This window comes from Pseudophryne corroboree, chromosome 3 (genome assembly GCF_028390025.1).
Source record: "Pseudophryne corroboree isolate aPseCor3 chromosome 3, aPseCor3.hap2, whole genome shotgun sequence".
Taxonomy (NCBI): Eukaryota; Metazoa; Chordata; class Amphibia; order Anura; family Myobatrachidae; genus Pseudophryne; species Pseudophryne corroboree.
This window is the reverse complement of record NC_086446.1, coordinates 704,741,109-704,750,638: the sequence shown is the minus strand read 5'-3', so window position 1 is coordinate 704,750,638 and position 9,530 is coordinate 704,741,109. Positions and strand designations below refer to the sequence as shown.

The following is a 9,530-nucleotide window of genomic DNA, read 5'->3' as shown; positions in this document are numbered from 1 at the left end:
AGCCGCAGCAGCGCTTTGTTACTGGTGGAGGCGCTGCTGCTGCTGCTCCTCTGCTTCACTATAGGCTGTCTCTGAGAACAGCCTATAGGGAAGCAGAGGGGCAGCAGCAGCAGCAGCGCCTCCACCAGTAACACAGCGCTGCTGCGGCTCCCTCCTTCACCTCCCTCCTCCTTCTTCTCTACTGCCCGGGAAGCTGCACCGAGGAGCCTGAGCCAACAGAGAGGGTAAGTATAATTCTTCTTTCTTTCTTTCTTTCTTTCTTTCTTTCTTTCTTTCTTTCTTTCTTTCTTTCTTTCTTTCTTTCTTTCTTTCTTTCTTTCTTTCTTTCTTTCTTTCTTTCTGTCTCTTTCTTTTTTTATTTGTTGGGACTGCCTGCCGCAATGTGTAAAAAGGGGGGACTGCCTGCCGCTATGTATAAAAATGGGGAATCTGCCTGCCGCAATGTAAAAATGGGGAATCTGCCTGCCGCAATGTGTAAAAATGGGGAATCTGCCTGCCGCAATGTAAAAATGGGGAATCTGCCTGCCGCAATGTGTAAAAATGGGGAATCTGCCTGCCGCTATGTATAAAAATGGGGAATCTGCCTGCCGCTATGTATAAAAATGGGGAATCTGCCTGCCGCTATGTGTAAAAAGGTAGAATCTGCCTGCCGTAATGTGTAAAAAGGGCACGCTATCTGCCGTTATGTGTAAAAGTGTATGGTGTCTGCCGTAATGTGTAAAATGGGGACGCTGTCTGCCGTAATGTGTAAAATGGGGACGCTGTCTGCCGTAATGTGTAAAAAGTGCACGCTGTCTGCCGCTATGTGTAACGAGGGCACGCTGTCTGCCGCTATGTGTAACGAGGGCACGCTGTCTGCCATTGTGTAAAAAGTGTATGCTGTCTGCCGCTATGTGTAACGAGGGCACGCTGTCTGCCGTTATGTGTAAAAAGTGCACACTGTCTGCCGTTATGTGTAAAAAGGGGAATCTGTTCGCTGTAAGGAGTAAAAGGGTCTCTACCTGGTATAGTGGTGCTACTGTGCGGCGTAATTTGAAGAATGGAGACTACTGTGCACCGTTTTATGAATTGGTATTATTTTGTGGACACACCCCTTCCCCACGAAGCCACGCCACTATTTATTTTTGCGCGCGCCTACGGCGCGCACTGCCCATGGGGTGGTCTTGGATGGGATGGGGGGGGGGGGCCCAAAGCATTTTGTTGCACCTGGGCCCACCGCTTGCTTGTTCCGCCACTGGCAGGGGGGTAGATATAACAGGTGCAGAGAGAGTTAGATTTGGGTGGGTTATTTTGTTTCTGTGCAGAGTTAATACTGGCTGCTTTATTTTTACACTGAAATTTAGATTTCAGTTTTAGCATACCCCACCCAAATCTAACTCTCTCTGCACATGTTATATCTGCCCCCCTGCAGTGCACATGGTTTTGCCCAAATGCTAACAAATTTGCTGCTACGATCAGGTTCTAATTACGCCCTGTAGCAGACCATATTGTCTGACTGTAGTCCTGAGCTCACCTTGTTCCTGATCACTTGGCCTCTTTACTGGTCTTTGGCTGCATTTCCTGACTGCAAACCTGAATCCAGCTTGTTCCTGGCATTAGTTGACTATTTTCATGGCTTCGTTCCTTTGCTTTGCCCTAGACAAGTTTCCTTCTTTACTGCTTTGAATAGTGCTGCTAATTGGTGTGTAATGAGTGTGTGTGGCCAGATTATGGGGGAATTGCATTAAACATGGGGACTAATTATTGGAAAACCCACATGGAAGTGTGTACTTGAGTAACATGATTTATCTTCTCTTGATACAAGGGAGGTGTTGTTGATGAAGTCACTCTAAATGCATTTGTAACGTTGTCACTACTGGAGACTCGCCAGCTTCTGCAGGTACTGTACAATACATCTTGAAAGTAGTAACATTTCGATCTAATTATAATGCAATTATACTTTTAGGGGGTAATTCTGAGTTGATCGCAGCAGGAACTTTGTTAGCAGTTGGGCAAAACCATGTGCACTGCAGGGGAGGCAGATATAACATGTGCAGAGAGAGTTAGATTTGGGTGTGGTGAGTTAAATCTGCAATCTAAATTGCAGTGTAAAAATAAAGCAGCCAGTATTTACCCTGCACAGAAACAATATAACCCACCCAAATCTAACTCTCTCTGCACATGTTATATCTGCCCCCCCTGCAGTGCACATGGTTTTGCCCGACTGCTAAAAAATTTCCTGCTGCGATCAACTTGGAATTACCCCCTTAGTATTTTGTTGGCTAGTACTTACAATCAATACACTTTTTAAAATAACCTTCCTCTGCATTATATCTGTTTACAGCTTACTTATTCTTAACTAGGTGCTTCATCGCGCCCTACGGGCGCTCTTCACACTGTCGCAAGGGGCTACGCCCCGTTAACCCCTGCATGCCTTTCTGGGGTTCAATATTTGTATTATATGGAGTATTACCTGCATTCCTTTGTTAGTGGGTAAATATTGCAGAATGAAAGGGTGTGCGATGGTGAAGGAGACGCAGCCCCTTGCGATGGCGTGAACAGCACCTGCAGGGCACGATGTACAGAATGTAGTGGGTGCGGGGGGGACTGCGGATGGGGGAGGGTGTCTGTAGATGCCGCGGGTGGAGGGGGGGGCGGAAGCGGGGGGGGGGGCGGATGGGGAAGGGTCGGGAGGTGCTGACGGTGGGGGAGGGGCAGAGGAGTGGGGGCTGCAGATGGGGGAGGGGTCCGGAGGCACTGCAGGTGGGGGAGGGGCAGGGGTGCCATTGGTGGGGGAGGGGCAGGTGCAGGGATGTTGCGGATGTGTGCAGGGTTCCGGAGGTGCTGTGGGATGGGAAGGGGCGGGGGTGGGGTAGGGGGTCCGGAGGCGCCGTGGGTGGGGGAGGGGAAGGTGCAGGTGGTGCGGCGGATGGGGAAAGGGGTCCGGAGGCGCTGCAGGTGGTGGAGGGGCAGGTGCAGGGGTGCCATGGGTGGGGGAGGGGGGGGACCGCGGATGGAGGAGGGTGTCTGCGGGTGGAGGGGGGGCAGGTGTGGGGGGAGACATATATGGGGGTGGATGGTGGAGAGGGTCTGGAGGTGCTGTGGGTGGTGGAGGGGCGGCGGAGTGGGATCCGCCGGTGGTGTAGGGGGTCTGGAGACACAGCGTGTGGGGGAAGGGTGGAGTGCCGCATGTGGTGGTGGGGAAGGTGCGGAGGTGTGGTGCATTGGGGAGGGGTCTGGAGGCGCTGCGGGTACTATACCTGGCAAAAAGGTAGTTGAAGGGTATGCAGTAACAGGGCCAGGACAGGGGTGACGGGGCCAGGACCGGGGTGACGGGGCCAGGACCGGGGTGACGGGGTCAGAACAGGGGTGACGGGGCCAGGACAGGGGCGACGGGGCCAGGACAGAAATGACAGGGACAGGATAGGGGTGACAGGGCTAGGGTAGGTGCGGCAGGACCAGGACAGGGGTGACAGGGCCAGGATAAGGGTGACAGGGCCAGGATAAGGGTGAAAGGACCAAGATAAGGGTGACAGGGCAAGGCCAGGGGTGACAGGGCAAGGCCAGGGGTGACAGGGACATGACAGAACACAGGGCACGGGAGAGATTGGTATTAGGGACAAAACAGTGGTGACAGACAGATGTGTCTTACCGGAGTCACTGCTGCTGGCTGCTGCTGTTCCACTCCAACCTGTTGGGATCTGCTGCTGGTGGAGACTTGGCATGGCTGACTCTCTCAGGCTGGAGTCCTGCTTCCTCTGCCCGTCCGCATCCCTCCCCCCTCCTCAGTCACACACCGCGGACCTCGCGCGGCTGCCGGCACTGTGGTAAGGGGAGACTGGGTGTGACTGGTTAGCCCCCAGAAGACGCTGCGGCTGGAGGGAGGAGGGGGTCATAGCATGCACGCGGCGCATACAGGGCCGGATCTAGGGGGGGCGAAGGGGGCGACCGCCCCCCCTAACACAGTCATAGCCATGCCCACTTTTGAGCAGAAGAGAGCTCTCCGGGGAGAGCCTGAGGCAGAACGATGTGCTGCAGCTTATACCACAGCAGCACAGAGGAGCCAGGAGAGCAAGGGTTACAGAGCATTTGCCCCTCACTTGCTGGTGTGTGGGTACTAGGGCTAATAAATACAATTACACCATAGCACAGTCACATGTACATAGAACAATCACAAAGCTCTATCTCAGTCGCACTCAAAAAGTTCTGTCAGAATTGAGAGGAGGAGTTAGGATTGCAGATGGGAGGAGTTGGGCCTGTAGAGGGAGGACTCAAGATTAAACAGTAAACCGCCCCCCCTAAAAAAAAGTCTAGATCCGTCCCTGGGCGCGTACCTCGCAGCTGCCGGGCACTGTGGTAAGGGGAGACTGGGAGTGACTGATTAGCCCCAGTAGACACTGCGGCTGGAGGGAGGAGGGGGTCATAGCATGCACGCGGCGCAGACCTCGCAGCTGCCGGGCACTGTGGTAAGGGGAGACTGCAAGCAGCGTGGACTTCTGCAGCGCTGCCCGCCGGCTAAAGTGTGAGGAGCTGGGTGCACCTCACTGCAGGTAGCGGTGGGGTTGCTGGGGCTGGAGATAACGGAGGCGGTACGGAACCTGCACAGCGGCAGGTGCCCCACAAAACTGCAGCTAAGAAGCGTGGAGTGTGCCAGAAAGTAACGCTCCTCTGCGCCAGAGAGCCCCTGTTGAGTATGCTGATGTGGGGGGTCAAGCACACAGTGAGCCGGTGCCCGTCTGTCTGTATGGCATACCCCCTCACACAGACCCCCTTACCTCCCAACTGTCCCGATTTTCGCGGGATAGTCCAATTTTTATGGGTCTGTCCCGCTGTCCCACCCGCGGGCCGCAGTGTCCCACGTAGGGGTGGGGGCAGTTGGGAAGCTCCTGTACTCGCTGTTCTGCTAGTACAGCGAGTACAGGAGTCTATTTAGTGGAGACAGAGGGAGAGGGGGCATCAGGGGGTACGGATTAAGAGGGGGTTCCGGCAGCAGAGCCGTATTAAGGGGGGGGCCCAGGGGGTACGTACCGCGGGCCCCACAGTTTTAGGGGGCCCCCGGCTGGAGTAGCTCTGTCCCAGCTCTGAAGCTCCCCCGTCCTGCCAGTAACAGCAGCAGCATTGTCCTACAGTCAGCACACGCTGCTGCGTGTTGCAGAGCCGGCCCTAGGCATAGGCAAACTAGGCAATTGCCTAGGGCATCTGGTATGCCTAGGGGCACAATCAGCTTCTGCTGATTAAAATGATATGCGGCATGCCTATATTGTGTGTAGCATTTCGTATGCAGATACAGCCACAGTCTCACACAATATATAGGCATGCTGCATATCAGCTTAATCAGCAGAAGCAGCTTGTGCATCCTAGCCACATAGCAATGCAAATAAGATGCATTTTCATAAAAAATAGGCACCCGACGTTAGCAGAGCTGCCAATTGACTCATGCCAGGAACTACATGTGTCATTATGTGTATAATGGCACTAATAATGTGCAGCATATGTGTAAGGGACATTGGCCCTCATTCCGAGTCGTTCGCTCGGTAAATTTCATCGCATCGCAGTGATTTTCCGCTTAGTGCGCATGCGTAATGTCCGCACTGCGACTGCGCCAAGTAATGAAGATAGTATTTTTACTCACAGCTTTTTCTTCGCTCCGGCGATCGTAGTGTGATTGACAGGAAATGGGTGTTACTGGGTGGAAACAGGCCGTTTTATGGGCGTGTGGGAAAAAACGCTACCGTTTCCGGAAAAAACGCGGGAGTGGCTGGAGAAACGGGGGAGTGTCTGGGCGAACGCTGGGAGTGTTTGTGACGTCAACCCAGGAACGACAAGCACTGAACTGATCGCAGATGCCGAGTAAGTCTGGAGCTACTCTGAAACTGCTAAGAAGTTTGTAATCACAATATTGCGAATACATCGTTCGCAATTTTAAGAAGCTAAGATTCACTCCCTGTAGGTGGCGGCTTAGCGTGAGCAACTCTGCTAAAATCGGCTTGCGAGCGAACAACTCGGAATGACCTCCATTATGTGTGTCATTATGTGTATAAGGGCATTTACAATGTGCGGCATATGTGTAAAGGAAGTTATGTGTGGTATTATGTGTATAAATGCATTACCAGTGTGTGGCATTATGTGTATAAGGTGCTCTACTGTGTGGCGTAATGTATAGAAAGGGCACTACTGTGTGGTCTAATGTAAATAAACAAATATGGTGTGGTGTAATGTGAATAAGGAGCAATATGGTGTGGTGTAATGTGAATAAGGAGCCATATGGTGTGGTGTAATGTGAATAAGGAGCAATTCAGTATGATGTTATGTGAATGTGGGGCACTACTGTGAGGAGTAAAGTATATAAGGTAAAGTGGTACTACTGTGTGATATAATGTAAATAAGGGACACTATCGCATTATAAATTGTGAATAAAGTTGCACTACTGTGAGGCATAAGTTGAATTGGGGATACTATTGTGTGGCAATGCCCCTTGCCAGCAAAAACACATACCTTTTTGGGCTGTGCGCCGAATGTGCACACTGTTCTTATTTAAATTACAGGGGGTAGAAAAAAAAAAAAGACTGCTATGGGTGGGGGGTGATGGTGCTGGGAAAGGGGTGCAGGTTCAGAGGCGGAACTAGCGGTGGTGCTGGGGCACCAGCCAAAATCTTGCCTAGGGCATCATATTGGTTAGGGCCGGCTCTGGCGTGTTGGCAGGTCTGTGGTGTTGCAGGGAGGCAGAAGCCTCCCTGCTTTCTTCTGCCTGTGCGGGTGTGTGTGTGTGTGTGTGGGGGGGGGGGGGGGGGGGGGGTCTGGACTACCCCTAGCTGAGGGGCCAAAATCCCTTTAAAAAAAATAAACCCAGAAACTTGCATAAGGGGGCGTGGCCACGCGGCCGCGATTAGGCCATGCCCCCAACCCGACAGCAGGCACAGCAATGAGATGACTCAAGTGCCCTGGGCCCCCCAGACTCATAATCCGTCCTTGGGGGCATGCCAGCAGCTCACAGAGCGCTGGGCATGCCCCCTCACTGATGAAAACGGGGGCATGGCTCGCGATCGCGGGTCCTCCCGCGAAGCCACACCCCCTTTCATTGACCATGCCCCCTTTTCACCGTGCGTGTGTCCCTCATTCTGCCTAAAGAAAGCTGGGAGGTATGCACCCCTGCCTATGCCATGCCCATACCATCTGCTTCTGCTCCTAGTCTCCTATAGATTTGCCCAGATCTGTGACTCATTTGACTAACTCCGCCCAGTGTTGTGACTCTGCCCAGCGTTAGCAAATGAAGATCTGGGCTATTATATAGGAGATATACAGCACACATAATACAATACACAATGCAATATAGATATTACTTGGTTGATGGTTGTAATATCAAGTTGTGTTTGATTTAGCACATGACTTTGATGCAGTAAATGCTTTATGATATTTGGAAATACTCCTGTAAAGTGTAAAGATAGGTGTAAAGCATGTCCTTTTACACCTATCTAGGGTGGCCAATCCCGGGATCGGGATCGGCGGGATCCCGGGATTGAGGCCAAAATCGTCCAGGATTCAAAGCTTGTGGGATCAGGTGCCCCTTTAATGCCAGGCAGCACTGAGCGGCTGCCCGGCTCCCTACTCCTGACTCCCCCTGCGCAGCGTGACCTCTGAGTCTGAGGTCATGCTGCGTAGTCACCAGCCCGTCACGCGCCGTTGATCCCAATGGAAAGGCGCCCATCATCCGCCGCCTCCTCCCGACTCCCCCTGCAGTCACCAGCCCGTCACCCGCCGCCAAGTGTGAATGAAGTTTCCCACCCTCACGCCCCTGCAGTTTGGGAAGTTATGTCTGTGGGGCGGGGCAGGGCTGGTGGGGTGGGGCGTGGGGGACGGGCAGACACACTGTAAAAAAGCCAATCCTGGGAATCCCGGGATTGACCACTTTTCAATCCCAATACCCGGGATTGAAAAAATGGCCAGGGATTGGCCACCCTACACCTATCCCTTTAGCACCTATGGCATGATATACCTGGCATGCATGACTTAGACACTCTGCACTGAGGACAATGAAAGATCATGAAAATCATTCATCCCCTTCAAATTCATTTAAAAAATCTCTTCACAAAATCTTGTTTTTGTATTAGGGCACAATAGGAGGTTCATTACTGCACGAAACCCTTATTCAGCAAAGAATGCCCCAGTCTGCCTAGCTTCTCATTTCAGAAGGAGCAAGTTTTGCAACCCCTACACAGTCTTAGGGCAGAATTCAATTGTACCTGATACTTTTTTGCACTCTAAAAACTAGAATTTGCCACATGTTTTTTTAACCCAATTTTTTTGGGGGGATAATTTAATTACCCCTGCTTTACTGCATGAAAAATGTCCTGTGTTAAGGCAAAAACATATAGGATCTGGGATAAGTTTGTGATTGCGGTCTTGAAAAACATGGCACTTATCGGGTATTTTGATTCGGAACTTCAGCAGGTCCTGAAAACAAATCCCCGATAATTTCCGGCATTGGGGCTAATTGAATAGCCTCTGAGTGATCAATTAGCAACACTAATTGAATTTCCCCTGAATGTGTTAAACCTTAAATTGCAAATTCTAATGACAGCAATCACTCAATATGGGTATATGAAGTTGGAAAAGGGGATTTGCACGCCCAGGTTTTACTCACTTTGTAATGATTCCTCTTTTATTTACAGAATGAATTGCTGGAGAATGAAATGTTGCAGAATGTGCTGCAGTGGTTACGGAGCATTGCCTTCCAAGTAGACAGTCTTTATACAAAGGCTATGCTTGCTTACACGTTCACATTGTCTGAGGACTACGAGATTAGAGAGGCCCTCTTGCTAGAAATGCACGAGAAAGCTGTAAAAACAGGTGACTGTGTGACATTATTAATGCCTGATAATAATATATTGCATGTGAGAATCTACACAGGTCCATATTAAACAATCACACTGTACAACTGGGGCCTGATTCAGAGATGATTCACATGCGGTCGCAGTTGCAATCCCGCATACAGCAGTTGTGCAAAAATATGCAAATGTCGCAATCGCCGGGATTTGTATTGAGACTTGCATATGAAGATGCAATCATTGCAGAGCACATCGCCTGAAACTCAGTTTCCCAGGGTCATGCAGCATGGCCGGAGGAAGCAAGATGCTGGAGCCAATCTAACTGCATACGGAATCACAGTCGCAAGCTGGGACAGGCCCCGAATTGGTTATGACGCGCCAACGTTTGAGTCACCATTCCCCTGTTGCAACCCACAAATGCTCCCTGACTGTCATTCACTTTGCAAATAAATCCTCAGTGCGGCCATTGCTGCAAGTCCACTGCAGCATGCACAGTGCAGTGTAGATGTATGCGCAGTGGAAAAACATCACTCCACTGCGTACAATATCGACATTGCATCCATCTTTAAATCAGGCCTTGAGGTGGACCAGTGGCGTAAGTTCGTCCCAGTCGCCCGGAGGCATGATAAATGTTGGTGCCCCCTACATATACACACACATACCATATGTAGCTATCCGGAACTCAGGGTGAACAGTAGCAGCGTGCTCAGGTACCTTTCCCAATAG

At 51.3% G+C, this 9,530-nt stretch overlaps 1 pseudogene; it reads left to right on the top strand.

Moving 5' to 3' along the window:
- The window catches only part of LOC135057409 (alpha-2-macroglobulin-like protein 1), a 200,749-nt pseudogene that overhangs the window by 137,419 nt on the left and 53,800 nt on the right, over nt 1-9,530 (top strand).